General features: G+C 47.0%; 1 protein-coding gene and 1 long non-coding RNA gene across 3 annotated transcripts in view; both read right to left on the bottom strand.

Annotated features, from left to right (window-relative positions):
* WWOX (WW domain containing oxidoreductase) overlaps nucleotides 1–19,864 on the bottom strand; it is a 915,505-nt gene that overhangs the window by 431,792 nt on the left and 463,849 nt on the right. The window lies entirely within an intron of this gene.
* Nucleotides 18,912–19,864, bottom strand: part of LOC121816358 (uncharacterized) — a 34,763-nt gene continuing 33,810 nt past the window's right edge. The window contains exon 2 of the long non-coding RNA XR_006055899.2: nucleotides 18,912–19,533. This is a non-coding gene — a long non-coding RNA (uncharacterized LOC121816358). The remainder of the gene's footprint in view (nucleotides 19,534–19,864) is intronic.

The raw sequence follows: 19,864 nt of genomic DNA, 5'->3' as shown, positions 1-19,864 counted from the left end.
CTTTGCATTATCTCACATCATAACTTTAGATGGCAGAGAGGCAGTGCCACCGCCTTGACTAGAGGAGAATGAAATCTCCTGGGCCAGCACCGCTTGCCCTGGCGCTCCTGGCACACTGGGCCGCCTAATTTTCTGGGTCAGGGTTGGTGGGGGGGGGTGCTGCTCTGTGCATCATGGGATAGTCTGCCGCATTCCTGCCCTACCTGCCAGATGCCAGCAACCATGTCGCCACAGACCTGACCAGCTGTGACAGCCGGAAGGTCTGCAGACACTGCCACATGTCCCCACGGGGGCAACACTGCCGTGTGCACAGCCCCAGAGGACACAGTGAACTGCCTGCCTCCTGAGACACTCCTCTGTGACTGTCTGTTCTATGCGCAGGCTAAACAAAGGTGCATGTCCATTACAGCGTACATGTGCCACCCAGATAAATAAAGGCTAAATCTACTGAAATACAGAAGCACTCCCCCGTGATATAGAGAGGGAAACGTACGTATGGGTGGGGGAGGGGGCACGGGGGAGGGGGACTGGACTTCTAACATGGCAATAAAACCCAGGAAATGGGTGTCAACAACACGGGGCCAACAAAACCAGGAATGACATCTGAGTTGAGGACCCAGGCCGGGGCAGGGGCGGGGGGAGTGCAGATAATTGCTTTTCAACAGGCACGCTATCTACAACAAAGCCACACGCATTGGCAAGCATCTTGCTCCACTTTAAGGAAAGAGAGATCTGAAAGGCGAGATCCAGATGACAGATAAAAATGAGTAACACGATGAAGTCCACACAGGTGTCCAGAGTCTCCTGTGGGCAAATCTTCATAGCAAAGAAGATCCGCAAGAGTAAGGGAGATGTGTGTTTGAAAACCCATGCTCTATCTTAAAAAAAAAAAAAAAAAAAAAAGACAAAAGAGGCATTCTATGAGGTAATAATCTGTGTGTGTTTTCCTCTAAATAATAAGGCTCATGACTAAAGTGACAGGGAAGCCTGGCATCTCCTGCAGTCCCTGGAGATGCAAAGAGTTGGACACGACTGAGCGACTGAACTGAGTCACCAAAAAGCTTGACTTTTTAAGGGAATGAGGTCTGGTTTCCTGTGACTTCTAATGAAATGTGGTACAGGCACTCCACCAGGGAAAACTGGGGATATGCACACCCCAATTTACAGACCATGAGATTAAGATGTTCATCGTGGTGAGCAGGGATCATAAATAACTTATTTACGGGGCTCCACTAGCAACCTCAGCCCTGCGCCCAGTATGTCCTCACTTGTAAGTGGAATAATGAATGTGAAGGGTTCGGGCACACAGCCCTGGAAGCTGGAGACGAACGACCATAAATCTACAGGTGTTACCTGCAAGGGCTCATTCCATGTGCTGGAGCCCAGAGTCCCCGCATTCTTCAAGACCGGGCGTCAGCCAGCTGTTGGTAACTCTGCAGCGAATGGGCATAGCTCTATGATGCTTCACTGTGAACCAAAGAACTGATGAAAACTGTGGTACTGGAGAAGACTCTGGAGGGTCCCTTGGACAGCAAGGAGATCAGACCAGTCAATCCTAAATCAACCCTGACTATTCCCTGGAAGGACTGATGCTGAGGCTGAAGCTCCAATACATTCAATGTGAAGAGCTGGCTCATTGGAAAAGAGCCTGATGCTGGGAAAGACTGAAGGAAGGAGGAGGAGACGACAGACGATGAGATGGTTGGATGGCATCACCGACTCCATGGACATGAGTTTGAGCGAACTCTGCAATAGGGAAAGAAATGAAGCCTGGCATGCTGTATGTAGTCCATGGGGTCGAAAAAGGTCAGACACAACTGAACCAGTGAGTGACGAACAACCATCTCCATAAAGACAGCATGCACCTGCCGGAGGGTGGCAGCGTTAGGAAGCGGTAAGGGAACCACGGTTTCCTCTGCCTCTTGAAGAAAACTGGTCACACACTCAGAAGACCTTGGAAGGCAGGGGTTGCTGCTTTTCTTCCCTCCACCACTATGGCCGAGAGCAGCATGGAGAAATGGACTGTGTAAAGCCTTTGGAGTTGCTTAGTCCAGGGTCCAAGTTGAACCACACCCTCTGCCTGGCACATCAGTTTCCCCCTCTGCAAACTGGGCTCTCTCTCTGGGCAGGACTCATGTAATGTGAGAAGATGCTCTTCAAGACACCCAGAAGGCCAATCCTGGGTCTTCCTTTCCATCTTTGTCATGGGAATTTGCAGATGAAGTGACTGTAAGCCTTTTGCAAGAAAGGAGTTCGCCAAAATCAGACAGGCGAAGGGGAATCAGGGTTGGGGAGGAGAGGGGTTGTGGTGGCGGGAGACTGTGGGGGGAGATGTTCTGCCCGGCAGCCTGGACTCTGGAATTGCAAACAGCTAGAATTCCAGGCCCTGGGGGTGAGGCTATTCCTCTGTTGTACAAACACCAGGGGAAATACTGTGCTTTCGCTTTTATGAACTTCTAAAGCAATGAAGACTTGTATTCAAAGCACTCTTACTTTGAAAAAGAAGTCATTAATACATCTGATGAAGTCAGAACCCATTAGTGAAGCTGTTATCGAATGCATCTGCTCAGGGAGAATTATCAAAGGCGGGGTCTAGAGATGGCATCGGACATATAGATTGGGGCCTGGTGGAGCGCCTGCAGAAGCCTGAACACAAAGGTTCTGGCCACCGCAATATCTGAGAATACCTGAGTATTGATGCGATGCTAAGAGAAACATCAAGCCGTCCTGGACAGGCTGACGGGCGCTCTTGAAGCGCACGCATATGCAATCCATCCCACTGTACAGTTCACACAGAATTGCTGGTAGGGCTTAAATAATTCAGGGACTTAATGGTAGAGTTTATTCATACACACATCCAGCCGGCAGCTGGAAAACGCCTGGAGGGAGGGAGGAAGACAAAGAAGCGGGCCAGGTGTGTCCTTTGGAGTCGGAGGGTGCGGGTGCACTGAAACGTGTCCTCTTTCCGTCAAATGCTTTCAGATATTCGTTCCGCAAACATCTCTTAGGTGACCACCATGTCCACATCTGGCCCTAGGCCGCAACAAGGCCCTGACCCCAAAGAGTAGGCCGTGTAGGGTGGGGTGTTCGAAAGAAAGCAGTACTCTTGAGGGTTGTCAAAATGTTAAGGAAGGTTTTATTCAGGGCTATAGGGGTGAAGACCATAGCAAGAGGGGGAGCGATCAGACTCAACTCCGAATACAGTAAAGACAGCTGGGAATTTATCACCAAGAAGTGGGTTGGGAAAGGCAGGGTGAACTTGGTAGATTAAAAAAAAAAATTACTAAGAAGAGACATTAAGAGTAGCGGAGTTCTTGCTGAAGACAGGCCTGGGGAATCAGATGCCAAGGGTGGAGAGATCCTCTCTAACCTGACTCGGGACTCTCGCTCAGCCTGAGCTATGCAGACCTGGCCAGGCTGGGGCCCCCGTCAACAGTGTGCTCTAACTGAGAAGTGGGCTCAAAGGACGACGCTCAAGTTTGGTCAAGAAAAGCCTTTGTCTGGGGGGAAGGGAGGGCAGAGTTTGGCCCAGGACACTGCAGGACTGAGCAAAGGCTTTTTAAAGACACACGAGGCTTGGGGTGGGGTGGGGGAGGAGGTCTCTGGAAGCCTGAGCAGGAATTGCTACTGCTGCTAAGTCACTTCAGTCGTGTCTGACTCTGTGCGACCCCATAGACGGCAGCCCACCAGGCTCCCCCGTCCCTGGGATTCTCCAGGCAAGAACACTGGAGTGGGTTGCCATTTCCTTCTCCAATGTGTGAAAAGTGAAAGGGAAGTCGCTCAGTCGTGTCCGACTCTTAGCGACCCCATGGACTGCAGCCTACCAGGCTCCTTCGTCCATGGGATTTTCTAGGCAAGAGTACTGGAGTAGGGTGCCATTGCCTTCTCCGTGAGCAGGAATTAGCAGAGGCAAACTCAAGGTAAATGGGACAGCAGCGCGCTTGCAAGATGCAGGATGATGATGACCTGCCGATGGATCAGGAGTGGCTAGAAGAGGGTTTCTCCACGGCGACATCGTTGCGATCTGGGGGCTGGATAATGCTTCTCGGGGAGGGGGTGCGGCCCCTCGCATCGCGGGATGCCCAGCAGCATCCGCAGTCTCTCCCCACCCACCCCCTGAATTCCCCCAGTCCAACCTCGCGACACGGCCAGTGCTCTCAGGACCGTGGAGGGCTGTGGGGAGGGAGCCGGCGCTGGGAGACAAGTGGCAACCTGGAAGTAAGCCCCGAGGCTGGCGTGAGGATACCACAGGGGACAAGGCTTAGAGCTCCTCTAACAAGTGCAGAATCTCTACGCTCTAAACACAGAGGAGCAATGGAGGTGAAACAGGTTAGTGCGTGGGGACCCGGAAAAGACGCATTTGTCAGAATCTTTCCTAAAAAAACAAAGCACACAACTGACTCATCGCGAATAACCTTCAAGAAGTCAGGTTTTCAGGTAAATCTGATTTCTGATGAATAACTAAAGATGGAGATAACCAAGCAAGAACCCGAAAAGTGTTTTCTAGGGGTTAGCTAGTCACGATTTTCAAAACGTTTTCATGTCTCGTCACTTCTTAGTAGTGAGGCAGCACTTTTTTTTTTTTTTCTTTTATGGTTTATAGTCAAAATGCACTCTTACTGCAGAAAACTTTAAAGCATAAAGAAAAACCATATATAATGATTCCTGGTAAGTATGGCTTAGATTTTGACTTTGGGACAGGCTATAGAGATCTCGGAAATCATTTTCTAGGGTAAAGAAGCCCTATTTCAGCAGCAAGCCAGCACGTGCACCAGGCCACATCTAACCTCATTTGCAAGCTCTCTCTTTCGCTTCTGCAGGCACAAGGGGCACAGGAAAGGGACTAAACTATTTAACATGCCTTTCTAACTAATTTTTAATCTGTCCTAATGCAGGAATTTGAAAATGCCTCCTTGAGAGCTTCAGGGACACTAAATAACAAACCCTGAAGGGTCCCAAATCCAGTTAATAATCAGACCTGTGGATGTGAAATATAGTATTAATTTAGAATAACTTAATGCCCCAAAATGAAGCAAGTTAGGTCTAATTGAGCTGTGGACTGCCTGCCCTGGATTGTGCAGTGGAGGCTATTCCCACGGAGGGCAGAGGAGCTATAGGCAACAATTATTCTTCGCAAATACGTTTATTGGAGTCTCTCTCCTTTCATTACCCAACCTCATAAAGCATACGCCTGCGTGTTCTGATAAACCATGAAGCGAGGAGGCAGAGTCACAATTAGGATGCCCTGAGAAGCTGCGTCAATAAAGTGGGGTCTGTCTCCCCATGATTATTCACTTAGACATGATAAATATTTATTGGTGAGCGGGAAAATGATCCTGAAACAACCAGGGCCCATGCTGAAAACGAGGGAGGGCTTTTTCCATTTTCAGTTTTCCCCTTTTGAAAAATGCAATCCTTTCGCCTAAGACAGATGATTTCATATGAGGACTTTGATTTTAAATTCTGAGTAGGCTATGGGAACGTCAAGAAGGTATTGGGTTTGCATTTCCAACATCTACTTAAAATTACTCCGATTTACTAGGGCGTGGGAAGTGAAGACAAGAAAGCTGTGTGAGTGGATGGTAACAAAACCATGCTAATCTGGGTGCTTACTCAACACACAACCTTTTACGTCCTCAGTACTCTTGCTGGAAAAATGTGTTTTAAATGGTAAAATAAAGATGAAAATAAACTCTTTAATGATCCTTGCTCTCTCGCTGGCCATGATGATTCAATGGGGGAAACATAAAGAGAGCGGATACACGTCCTGATGTTCTGCCAAACTTGCGTGGCTCAGACCTCGGCAGCTGGGGATATGGAGTCTGTCTCACATTCTCAGGGTATCGTGAGCGGTCCTGGGTGAAATTCAGAAATGAAGAAATACTGGTTTCTGTTCATTAACTTCTGTTTCTTCTTTTCTTGGCCATGAAACATGCCATGTGGACTCTTAGTTCCCCGACAAGGATCGAGCCCACGCCTCCTGCGCTGGAAGCCTGGAGTCTCAGCCACTGGGTTGTCAGGGGAAGCCCCAGCCTGTGCTTCTGTTACAGGCTGAGAGGGCACAGGGAGGATAGGTGTTCAGTTCAGTTCAGTAGCTCAGTCATGTCTGACTCTTTGCGACCCCATGAATTGCAGCACGCCAGGCCTCCCTGTCCATCACCATCTCCCAGAGTTCACTCAGACACGCATCCATCGAGTCAGTGATGCCATCCAGCCATCTCATCCTCTGTTGTCCCCTTCTCCTCCTGCCCCGAATCCCTCCCAGCATCAGAGTCTTTTCCAATGAGTCAACTCTTCTCATGAGGTGGCCAAAGTACTGGAGTTTCAGCTTCAGCATCATTCCTTTCAAAGAAATCCCAGGGCTGATCTCCTTCAGAATGGACTGGTTGGATCTCCTTGCCATCCAAGGGACTCTCAAGAGTCTTCTCCAACACCACAGTTCAAAAGCATCAATTCTTCAGCGCTCAGCCTTCTTCACAGTCCAACTCTCACATCCATACATGACCACTGGAAAAACCATAGCCTTGACCAGATGGACCTTTGTTGGAAAAGTAATGTCTCTGCTTTTGAATATATTATCTAGGTTGGTCATAACTTTTCTTCCAAGGAGTAAGCGTCTTTTAATTTCATGGCTGCAGTCACCATCTGCAGTGGTTTTGGAGCCCAAAAAAATAAAGTCTGACACTGTTTCCACTGTTTCCCCATCTATTTCCCATGAAGTGATGGGACCGGACGCCATGATCTTTGTTTTCTGAATGTTGAGCTTTAAGCCAACATTTTCACTCTCCTCTTTCACTTTCATCAAGAGGCTATTTAGTTCCTCTTCACTTTCTGCCATAAGGGTGGTGTCATCTCCATATCTGAGGTTATTGATATGTCTCCCAGCAATCTTGATTCCAGCTTGGGCTTCTTCCAGCCCAGCGTTTCTCATGATGTACTCTGCATAGAAGTTAAATAAGCAGGGTGACAATATACAGCCTTGACGTACTCCTTTTCCTTTTTGGAACCAGTCTGTTGTTCCATGTCCAGTTCTGACTGTTGCTTCCTGACCTGCACACAGGTTTCTCAAGTAGTTCCCTATAAATACAAAGGCCTCCTAACCGCCATCCTTACAGACTGTCTGAGTCCTAGAAGAACGTCTGTCAACAGTGGTCCTTAAGCTCGGAGGGCTTGGGAGGACCCTGGCTAGACCCTCCCTAGCTTTTCAGATTCGGGAGGCCTGAGGAGAGGCCAGAGGGTGTGCGGTTCTCACAAACCCCCAGGTGATGTGGCTGCTGGTCTGGAAACGACCCTTGGAGAACTCACTTCTTACAGCAACGGAGGGATCCACAAGGCGACACTTGCAGGGAACGTTCAGTACTGACAGTATCGATGTCCACCCCCAGTCTGTTTCCCGAGCCTGTCTTCACCTTCTTTTCCTGTCCTGCTTCGTCCGGCTCCCTGTGTTTCTCTCCACCTCCTCTCTCCCTTTCTTTTCTTTAACATCTCTAATTCCCAACCGCTATTTCTCGCTGAGCTCCTCTCCCTCCTTTTGAGTCCCTCTCTCTCTCCCTTTCATTCTTTCTTGCCTTCCTCAACTCTACCCTGAGATCTCCACTCCCAGCAAAAATTAACCTCCCACCAGGCTCTCAGCAGTGACTGAGATTACAGGCCAGACCCCGCACGCGGGAGAAAGACACAGGCCAAGAGCTCATTCCCTGGCAAGCAGAATGAGAGCAATTGTCAGAGTGGTTTCAAAGAGGGAAGCTATGCATTTTGTGCTAAGCATACAATAGCAGAAGCTTTTCTGCTTTGGCACTTAACGTCATATAAGCCAAAAAAAAGAGAAAAAATCAGTGTGAAATATTATAGCATACATAGAACAGTTATCACTGGTAAATGGAGGTGCTTTTCAGCATTAATTCTCATTTTGGGGGCTATTCTTACATTTCAGGATCAACAGTCCCTAGGTCTCCTTGTGACTTGCACTTAACTCCCGTGCAAGATGAAGATTTATAACAACAGTGACTCTTATGAGATCATTCCTAGGTGAAGAGTTACTTTAAACAGACTTAGCTCTTGATAGCCTATTGCTTCAGATTCTGAATATTAGACACACACCAAAAAAAGAAAAAATATCACAGTGAGAGTTATTAGGCTGCAGATTAGTGTCCCAATGTGGGGTCCGGGGACCTCATCACTTGAGTCATTTGAGACCTGGACCAAATACTTGGCGGCACCACTAGGAACAATCTTCCCTGAGCTGAGGACGGACACAATGGCCTCACAGACCCCTTCCATCCCTTCCGGGGTCATAAAATCAGGATGGAAACTCTGACAAGTCATCTTGCCACCGGGCTGAAGGGCAGTATTTCAGGGGTTGCCCCAGGTGATGACAGACGTAGAAGAGAAAAAAGTTCCCTGCAAGGACCGTGGGCAAAGAGCAGCCCAGAATAACAATCCAAGTGGGGACATTCCCGAAGGAAGCCGTGACGTGCTTTTTGCAGACACTGGAGTAAGACAGGCACGTTCTAGTACCTACTCGTGAGCTTCTCCATGCCAGCGTATAAACAGTTTATTGTCAGGCTCCCTCCTTCTGGTAGATGTGACCGCCTCCCTAAACACAAGCAGGAACAAACAGAAGCACAGTGCTGACAGTAGCCTTTCTGCAGCTCAGTATACGGGGGTCCATGGCACCTAGAGCTCAAACCAGTCGGAACTGAGACGGTGCTGGAGAGAGACTACGGCGCCCCTCACCCCAAAGCCAACGACTTGGACGGGGTCCTTCTGAACCATTAGCAGGGAGGGCGGGGGGCTCCTGAGCGGCTCCATGCGGCTTCCCCAGCATGATGGAGGCAGCAGGCAGGCTTGCACACAGCGAGGTCCCATAATAAATCTGACAACTACAGATGGGTGGGGCGGAGAGGAATTCTGAACTTGATCTGACCCAACATGCTACAGCGGCCCTTCCAGAGTTCAGCTGGCCCTGAACTGTAACACCTCAGGACCAGTCATGCCTCGCCACCTGCCCTTCCCAGGAGAACCCCCACGGTCTGTGGGCTCTCCCACTGTGTGGGCATGCCTCCCACCACCCGATGCCACGCCCTCCTCACTCTGATGACAGCTGAAGGCATCACAGGCCCAGGTACACCTGGGCCACAGGCAGGCGATCCCAGCGTGGTTTGCAAGTTACTGATGCAAAAGATGACTCAGGCCAGTGGCTTCCTGGACTGGGGTCTGGCAAAGAGACTAAGCCTGCTGGACCAGAGATAGCTGACACCACGGGGTGGAGCTGAGCTGCCTCGCCATGAGAAAAAGCTAAGAGTGGGTGAGCCAAAAGAGCAACGGAGAAGAAGAGATAGATCCGGCGGCGTCTGGCACGAGAAGGCAGCCGGAGAAAAAGGACACGCAAATGTTCCGGAGGGAATCGTCAGAGCCAGGGACCCGCAGCGGCCTCGTCTCCTGGCGTTGCCAGCATCTCTTACGGTGAATCTTTCTTTCAAAGAGGTGATGTGAGTAGGGCTCTCTGTCCCTCGTGACCAAAGCAGCCTAATTAAGACACTCAGAAAACCTGAATTATACGTTGTGATGAGCTCTTCAAACTTAAACCACTACCATTTGATATCTAATATCAAAACTCCCTCAAGTCCTCAAGGACTGTGGCTGATCACAGAGACTGAACAATCCGTGTCGGGGACGCCTGACGTTTCTCCTGAGCTGCCGTTGTGGAAAATGGAAACAGAATCTGGAGATTTGATAATGAAGATTTCTGATTCGAAAACAGAAAGGTTATCGTCATAGCATCCTTCACTTGGGAAAAATCTGTCTCCCTCTTGGAGCCGATACTCAATCATCAATGCTTTTGCTTCCAAACAAAACTAATGCGTGTTTCTCAAACATTCACTTTGCGAGGTACGCTGCACACTCTCAGCAGTGGGCGAGTACGTAAGGCAATGTCCTTGCTCTCGTTACTGTGGGCTCTGGAAGAATGAGCGGTGTGAGCTCTTCCGGTCGCAAGCTACCCTGAAAGGCAGGAGTGCTTGGCTAAAGAGTGACACCAACTGCGGGCACTGAGATACGTTCATCCTCAAGGGTCCAGAATGACCAGACGTTGGGTTGGAAGGTTTAAATCCAAGTTACTATTTCATGAGAGGACAGCAACATGGTGTACAGGACAAATTTCCAAATGTAAAATGATTCTAGCAGATCCTGATTTGTGGATGTGAAAATAATACCTTGCAAAATAAAATGATAGTAACATCAGATCCTCTTGGCTAAGTTTCTGTAATTTCATTGGCTGTGGACTTTACATATATTCATTTTTTCAGTTCTCACAATAAGAGCTCAAAGAATGTTTCTTTACAAAAAAAAAAAAAGAAGAAGAAAGTAACAGAGGCCTGAAAAATAGCTGTTTCAAGCATGGTCCAGGGCTGGGACTATCAGCCTTGTCTGAGAATGTCGAGAAACACCCAGTCCTGGGTCCCAGCCTAAACCAAGACAGTCAGGGGCACTGTTGCGGGGGGGTGGGGGGGGGGGAGTGGCGGTGAGACCCAAGAACTGGGTTTTAACAAGCCCTCCGGGGGACTCTCATGCCAACCAGAGCTTAAGAGAAGAAGCACCGACTTAGCAACTTTTCAAGCCAAACCGGAAATGGCAGAGTCAACATGAAAAGGTTGTGCTGAGTGTTGGAAACTGTCCCGTCCACTTTGGGTAATTAACGAGGAGCCAGGCTCTGGCTAATCAGGTTACCACCTATAAAGCGGGACTCTCCTGGGAGCAGGATTCGGAACCTTCAAACCCTCCTGTGTCCTCACAGACTCCTGTCTGTACTGCTTCCTTCCTTCCACCTTTATGCAGGGATTCTTGTATGCTGCTAACCTTAAATTATTGAAGTCATGATTACAAGGACTCTGATTCAAGTATGTAAAACATCTTCTTTATTTCCTTAAAGAGGAGTGAGAGATAAAATTAAGGACCAACACAGTGTCCTCTCTACCAGATGCTGAGCTAAGAGGACTAGCCCAGGGCTGGCCTAGAGAACTTTCTGCGGTGATGGAAATGGTCTCCATCTGTGCTATGTAACATGTGTGGCTCCTGAGCGCTTGATATGTATGCCTGAGAAACTGAATTTTAAATTTTAATTAATTTAAAATGAGATGGTTCTGAGTGGCCAATGGAAATTTTTTTGGTGTTGGATAGCCCAGTGCTAGATGCCTTGTCTTACCTAAACTTCACACAAAGCTTCTGAGGGCAGAGGCTAACATTATGTCCATTTTGCAGATGGCAAAACTGAGGCTTACGGAGGCAAAACAATGAGCCCAATCTCTCACAGCCAGTCAGCGGTGGGGCTGGCATTCTAATGCAGGTCTGCTCTGATTCCAGATTTCCAAGGCCCGAAAGCACCCAGCTGCCATAGGTTACATGGGTATGGGGAGCACCATTCAGAGCTTTGCCCCAGCAAAGGCAAGGGCACAGAGCAGGTGACCCCTGAATAAAGCTGCATTTGAGCATCACATTCTATGGGCAACAACCAGCACTGGAATTCTCTTGGCAGCTGCCAATGAGCGGATGTTCAGACATTATTCTCCTTCTATTAAATGTGCATTTTCCACTTAAAAATAAGAAGCTCCTGTCACAAATTATTTAGATGGAAATAACACTACTCCTGGCAGAGAAACAGGAAAAGGAGCTTTTTACTGTTTCTTTTAAGACTGAACAAAAAGAATATTTAAAAAAGCCTATACCAATACTGTACTCACTCCTGGTGTTCTCTGAAGGTTGCCCTGTACTCCTGACCTCACCACTGCCATGATGAGAAATGGATCCTAGGATCCCAGGCACTGATAAGAAACCTCCACGTCTGTACACACAGCAACAGGCCAGCAGGAGACACAATCCTGCCTAATCCTTCCCTGCGTTCGAGATGCTGGTCCCTCTGGCCAGTAACTTCATCCGGTGGCATCAAGGAGATTCCAGGAACACAGTGCAGACCTGGCCTCCATCCATGGTCTCTCATCTTCCGTCTGTGGGAAGCAGTGTGGTTCAGGGGGGAAAGGTCTAGACTTTGCAGGCTGGGCCCACTGTGCCCAAATGTGCCATGCCATCCCGGGAAGGTGGATGGCCCCCTCTGAGCCTCACTGATCTCCGGAGTAAAAAGAGAAGAGCAAGAACTCTTCTTGGAACCGCTCTGAACACTTGACCCTGTGCCTTACCTGCAAGAGGGTCTGGGGAAACCATGAGTTTCCAGTCACTCCTCCTTTTTAGTTCAGTTCAGTCGCTCAGTCGTGTCCGACTTTTGCAGCCCCACGGACTGCAGCACACCAAGCATCCTTGTCTATCACCAACTCCCACAGTTCACTCAAACTCATGTCCATTGAGTCGGTGATGCCATCCAGCCATCTCATCCTCTGTCGTCACCTTCTCCTACGCTAAATCTTTCCCAGCATCAGGGTCTTTTCAAATGAGTCAGTTCTTCACATCAGGTGGCCAAGTTTCACTTTCAACATCAGTCCTTCCAATGAATATTCAAGACTGACTTCCTTTAGGATGGACTGGCTGGATCTCGTTGCAGTCCAACAGACTCTCAACAGTCTTCTCCAACACCACAGTTCAAAAGCCTCCATTCTTAGGTGCTCATCTTTCTTTATAGTCCAACTCTCACATCCATGCATGACTACTGGGAAAACCATAGCTTTGACCAAATGGATCTTGGTTGGCAAAGTAATGTCTCTGCTTTTTAATATGCTGTCTACCTAGGATGGTCATAGCTTTTATTCCAAGGAGCAAGCATCTTTTAATTTCATGGCTGCAAGCATCATCTGCAATGATTTTGGAGGCCCCCAAAATAAAGTCAGTCACTGTTTCCACTGTTTCCCCATCTATTTTAGCCCTCACTCAAATCCTGATCCTCCTTTAGGCCTACCCTGGATCTCATCTTATTCAAAGGACTTTGGTCTCCGAGTCTACATGTCATTTCCTGTTTTTAGTATTTTACAGACCCTAATCTAAGCCTACACCAGGTCACAGATGTGCAGCCTAGTTCTACAGACAACCAACATGGTTTTGGCACAGACCCTTGGCCTGGACTTGCTTCCCAAGTTTCAAATGTCTGCCACATCTGACTTGCTCTTCAATGCTACAGCCAGCACGTGGCCCTACTCACAACAGGTGCTCAAATACCTGTTGAACTGAATTTCTAGAGAGACGGAGGCCGATCTGTAATAAGCAAATCCAGCCAGGCAGGCCTTCACTCACTCAGTCATTTACTCAGTTAACAATCATTGCATCTACTAAGTGGCTGGCAGGGGTCCGGGTACTCAGGACATGACAGAAACCAAAAAAGACAACACCCTGGGCCTTAACGATGTCACCTGCTAGCAGGGGAAGGGGGCGAGACAAGTACCAAATGAAAAGATACAGCAGAGAAACACTGTCCCTCAGATGGACACAGGCTGGAGATGCACGCTACAGAGAAAATGGAAGTGGGGAAGACGCAAGAAGGGAAAAATTCAGAAAAATGTTTGCCATTTTAAACCAGATAGTCTTGGCCACCTGATGAGACATGTGGATTCATTGGAAAAGACCCTGATGCTGGGAAAGACTGAGGGCAGGAGGAGAAGGGGATGACAGAGGATGAGGTGGCTGGATGGCATCACCAACTTGATGGACAGGAGTCTGAGTGAACTGCGGGAGCTGGTGATGGACAGGGAGGCCTGGTGTGCTGCAGTCCACGGGGTTGCAAATGAGTAAATGAAGAAGAACACAACAGTCAGGGATGGAAATTGTGAAAACATGATTTTTTAAAAGACTTTTGTCTTAACTGAATTTGTTTCAACATTGCCACTGTTTAATTTTTCTGCCCCAAAGCATATGGGATTTAGCTACCTGACCAAGGATCAAACCTGCAGCCCCTGCAATGGAAGGAGAAGTCTTAACTATGGGACCACTAGAAAGTGAAAGTGAAGTCACTCAGTCATGTCCAGCTCGTTGCGACTCCATGGACTGTCCCAAAAGGGATATCCAAACAGTTTTAAAGAAGCTGAGAGGGCTATACCCTAGAAATAAATTGAATTTTGGAAAATAAAAATTGCAAGCTAAAGAAATGCTTGGTTTTATATTCAGAAAGCTATATCATACAAGAAAGAATACACTTATTTCATTGACTAAGCTGAGATTTGAAGTCCACATCTATTTTTAAGGCCAGCTAATGCTTTCGTGGTGTTGGAGAAGACTCTTGAGTCTTTTGGACTGCAAAGAGATCCAACCAGTCCATTCTGATCAGCCCTCAGATTTCTTTGGAAGGAATGATGCTAAAGCTGAAGCTCCAGTACTTTGGACACCTCATGAGAAGAGTGGACTCATTGGAAAAGACTCTGATGCTGGGAGGGATTGGGGGCAGGAGGAGAAGGGGACGACAGAGGATGAGATGGCTGGATGGCATCACTGACTCGATGGACATGAGTCTGAGTGAACTCCAGGACTTGGTGATGGACAGGGAGGCCTGGCATGCTGCGCTTCATGGGGTCGCAAAGAGTCGGACACGACTGAGCGACTGAACTGAACTGAATGCTTTCGTTCAAGGAGCGGGGGCTGCGTGGGCACGGGAGGGCCTAGAGGAGCTACCCCATGTTCAAGGTCAGGAGAGGTGGCGGTAAGGAGATACCCCTCGTCCAAGCCAAGGGGCAGCGGCGGCACTTTGCTGGAGCAGCCGTGAAGAGACACCCCACATCCAAGGTGAGAGAAACCCAAATAAGACAGTAGGTGTTGCAAGCGGGCATCAGATGGCAGACACACTGAAACCATACTCACAGAAAACTAGTCAATCTAATCACACTAGGACCACAGCCTTGTCTAACTCAATGAAACTAAGCCATGCCCATGGGGCCACCCAAGACGGGCGGGTCATAGTGGAGAGGTCTGACAGAATGTGGTCCACTGGAGAAGAGAATGGCAAACCACTTCAGTATTCTTGCTTGAGAACCCCATGAACAGTATGAAAAGGCAAAATGGTAGGACACTGAAAGAGGAACTCCCCAGGTCAGTAGGTGCCCAATATGCTACTGGAGATCAGTGGAGAAATAACTCCAGAAAGAATGAAGGGATGGAGCCAAAGCAAAAACAGTACCTAGCTGTGGATGTGACTGGTGATAGAAGCAAAATCCGATGCTATAAAAAGCAATATTGCATAGGAACCTGGAATGTCAGGTCCATGAAGAAAGGCAAATTGGAAGTGGTCAAACAAGAGATGGCAAGGGTGAACGTCACATTCTAGGAATCAGCGAACTAAAATGGACTAGAATGGGTGAATTTAACTCAGATGACCATTATATCTACTACTGCGGGCAGGAATCCCTCAGAAGAAGTGGAGTAGCCATCATGGTCAACAAAAGATTCTGAAATGCAGTACTTAGATGCAACCTCAAAACGACAGAATGATCTCCGTTCGTTTCCAAGGTAAACCATTCAATATCACAGTTATCCAAGCCTATGCTCCAACCAGTAACTCTGAAGAAGTTGAAGTTGAATGCTTCTATGAAGACCTGTTACCAGACCTTTTAGAACTAACACCCAAAAAAGATATCCTTTTCATTATAGGTAACTGGAATGCAAAAGTAGGAAGTCAAGAAATACCTGGAGTAACAGGCAAATTTGGCCTTGGAATGCGGAATGAAGCAGGGCAAAGACTAATAGAGTTTTGCCAAGAAAATGCACTGGTCACAGCAAACACCCTCTTCCAACAACACAAGAGAAGCCTCTACACATGGACATCACCAGATGGTCAACACCGAAATCAGATTGATTATATTCTTTGCAGCCAAAGATGGAGAAGCTCTATACAGTCAACAAAAACAAAACCAGGAGCTGACTGTGGCTCAGATCATGAACTCCTTATTGCCAAATTCAGACTTAAATTGAAGAAAGTAGGGAAAACCACTAGACCATTCAGGTATGACCTAAATCAAATCCCTTATGATTATACAGTGGAAGTGAGAAATAGATTTAAGGGCGTAGATCTGAGAGATAGAGTGCCTGATGAATTATGGATGGAGGTTCCTGATATTGTACAGGAGTCAGGGATCAAGACCATCCCCATGGAAAAGAAATGCAAAAAATCAAAATGGCTGTCTGAGGAAGTCTTACATATAGCTGTGAAAAGAAGAGAAGTGAAAAGCAAAGGAGAAAAGGAAAGATATAAGCATCTGAATGCAGAGTTCCAAAGAATAGCAAGGAGAGATAAGAAAGCCTTCCTCAGTGATCAATGCAAAGAAATAGAGGCAAACAACAGAATGGGAAAGACTAGAGATCTCTTCAAGAAAATCAGAGATACCAAGGGAACATTTCATGCAAAGATGGGCTTGATACAGGACAGAAATGGTACGGACCTAACAGAAGCAGAAGATATTAAGAAGAGGTGGCAAGAATACAGAGAAGAACTGTACGAGAAAGATCTTCATGACCCAGATAATCACAATGCTGTGATCACTCACCTAGAGCCAGACATCCTAGAATGTGAAGTCAAGTGGGCCTTAGAAAGCATCACTACCAACAAAGCTAGTAGAGGTGATGGAATTCCAGTTGAGCTATTTGAAATCTGAAAGATGATGCTGTGAAAGTGCTGCACTCAATATGCCATCAAATTAGGAAAACTCAGCAGTGGCCACAGGACTGGAAAAGGCCAGTTTTCCTTCCAATTCCAAAGAAAGGCAATGCCAAAGAATGCTCAAACTACCACACAATTGCACTCATCTCACACGCTAGTAAATGCTCAAAATTCTCCAAGCCAGGCTTCAGCAATACGTGAACCGTGAACTCCCTGTTGTCCAAGCTGGTTTTAGAAAAGGCAGAGGAACCAGAGATCAAATTGCCAACATCCGCTGGATCATGGAAAAAGCAAGAGAGTTCCAGAAAAACATCTATTTCTGCTTTACTCACTATGCCAAAGCCTTTGACTGTGTGGATCACAAGAAACTGGAAAATTCTCAAAGAGATGGGACTACCAGACCACCTGACCTGCCTATTGAGAAACCTATATGCAGGTCAGGAAGCAACAGTTAGAACTGGACATGGAACAACAGACTGGTTCCAAATAGGAAAAGGAGTACGTCAAGGCTGTATATTGTCACCCTGCTTATTTAACTTCTATGCAGAGTACATCATGAGAAACACTGGGCTGGAAGAAGCACAAGCTGGAATCAAGATTGCTGGGAGAAATATCAATAACCTCAGATATGCAGATGACACCACCCTTATGGCAGAAAGTGAAAAGGAACTAAATAGCCTCTTGATGAAAGTGAAAGTGGAGAGTGAAAAAGTTGGCTTAAAGTTCAACATTCAGAAAACGAAGATCATGGCATCGGTCCCATCACTTCATGGGAAATAGATGGGAAACAGTAGAAACAGTGTCAGACTTTATTTTTTGGGCTCCAAAATCACTGCAGATGGTGACTGCAGCCATGAAATTAAAAGATGCTTACTCCTTGGAAGAAAAGTTATGACCAACCTAGATACCATATTCAAAAGCAGAGACATTACTTTGTTAACAAAGGTCCGTCTAGTCAAGGCTATGGTTTTTCCAGTGGTCATGTATGGATGTGAGAGTTGGACTGTGAAGAAAGCTGAGCACCGAAGAATCAATTCTTTTGAAGTGTGGTGTTGGAGAATACTCTTGAGAGTCCCTTAGACTGCAAGGAGATCCAACCAGTCCATTCTGAAGGAGATCAGTCCTGGGTGTTCTTTGGAAGGAATGATGCTAAAGCTGAAGCTCCAGTATTTTGGCCACCTCATGCGAAGAGTTGACTCATTGGAAAAGACTCTGATGCTGGGAGGGATTGGGGGCAGGAGGAGAAGGGGACGACAAAGGATGAGATGGCTGGATGGCATCACCGACTCCATGGACGTGAGTCTGAGTGAACTCCGGAAGTTGGTGATGGACAGGGAGGCCTGGCGTGCTGCGATTCATGGGGTCACAAAGAGTCGGACATGACTGAGCGACTGAACTGAAGTGAACTGAATGGTTTCTGGGTGCTCATTCAACACCAGGCAATGCCCAGTGACTTTATATAACTCAGTTCACTGCCAAGAGAAAAGGTATGCTCGGAAGGCGTCACAAAGGCTAATGCTCCTGGAGCACAGGAGGGAGTGGTGGGGATGGAGGTGTCCCGGAGGACCCGTCCCACGCAGCGCCGCGCCACCCGGCAACAGACAGTCTGATCCTCTGTCCTCATGAGAGAGGCCAGAAATCTGGATTCTTCTGGGAAATTTCTCAATTTCATATTTTGAAGTGATGGCAAGGAATTAAAAGTTTGAGGCCAAAAATACATATATATATGTATATACATATTTATATACATATATATATATATATATTTTTTTTTTAATGTTTTAAGGACATGGTTGATCTGAACACAGGCATTCAACCTCTGGAAGAGACAGGAAGTGAAGAGCCGACGGGAGTCTAAACCATGTGTGAGGATCCTGTCACAGCCACGGTACCCGGCTCCCGAGAGGAGGCGGAATTCACGCTGGAAAACATCCACATTTCCTGGGACCTCTTGTGTGTCTGCCCAGTGGTCAGTGAATTTTGGTATCTGGCAAACACCATGTCCTTGTGTATGGATGGATTACTATGCCCCCTGGGATTTGAATGCAAAAATTGCTGGTTGTTCACTTAAAAAAACAAGCACTTTTTGTGGCTTACGGGCTTTTTTTTTTTGCTTACATTCCACCAATAAAAGTGCATTTTGCAAAATCATCTTGAGGAAACACCTTCTTTATTCAAAACTGTTTTTCATCCCTTTTCACTTGCTATTTCTAAATTATCTTATCAATAATGTATTAAAGTAATACTCAGAAATGGAACAATACTGCACCTTTAAGAAAATATTATTTTTCCTGAGGTCCTATCAAGGTAAATTTCATCAGTATTCAAAGAATGAGCAAAAGCACTTCAACAATTTATTTCAATAAAAGAAGACTTAGCTGAAAGGAGTATAAATGATGAGAACTTGCTTTAAACTGATTTATTCCCTGCAGCAATAAAAAGAATGTTTCTTCACTCAGCTGTTTAATATGCAAATATGCAGAACATCCAGCCGCTGACAGCACATCATTAATAAAGCCTTGCACAGAGCAGAGCGCCCGATATTTCATCCTGATGAAAATACATGATGATGATTTTAGACTGCACACTTTTAGAGTTGGAACAATGTGCTTTTCTGGTGATGAAACCCCACCAGTCACTGGCGGGGGTTGTGGGGGGGTGCGGTGTGCGTGCACAGGAGCTTTTCAGATAAGCGATCAGATTTCTACAACAGGAAGTCCCAGGGTAAAGAAAATAGTAAAGACAGAAGGCAGAGATAGTCCATGCAACCAAAGTCCAAAGGACATGATTTAAATGGGGGTTAGTGGCAGAAGGGGCAGGGGGCTACTTTTGGTGGTGGCGGGGTGGGGGGAGCGGTGGCACGCCAAGTTTGTATGTTTTGGACTGCAAAGAAGTGTCCCACTCGAGGCCATGGTGGATGCGACTTTCATATCCACGTGGAAGAAGACAGCGAGCTGTAAAAAGAAGAAATGGGGCTCAGGAATTAGAACCCCTGGCAGGCTCTCCCTCCAGTTACTGAGGTTTTATGATGAGTAGTTACTTCTCAATGACTCAGAGACTCTTTAAACAAGCAAAGGGAAGGAGAGGCTGGAAGACAGCCCAGGTCCCGGACCATGCGTTTTCTCTTTCCCCTAAAATCTTGGATGGATGCTAACAACGTGTAGAGGATTATAAATCCTTAATTTTTTTTTCTTTCTTACAACTTCTTATATTTTCCAAACTTCCTATAATGAGTATGCCATATGTTTGAACAGAAAAATCATGTTTTTAAAAATGCAATTTATC

This window comes from Ovis aries, chromosome 14 (genome assembly GCF_016772045.2).
Source record: "Ovis aries strain OAR_USU_Benz2616 breed Rambouillet chromosome 14, ARS-UI_Ramb_v3.0, whole genome shotgun sequence".
Taxonomy (NCBI): domain Eukaryota; kingdom Metazoa; phylum Chordata; class Mammalia; order Artiodactyla; family Bovidae; genus Ovis; species Ovis aries.
Note: the sequence above shows the minus strand (reverse complement) of the source record. Positions and strands in the feature narration are given on the sequence as shown.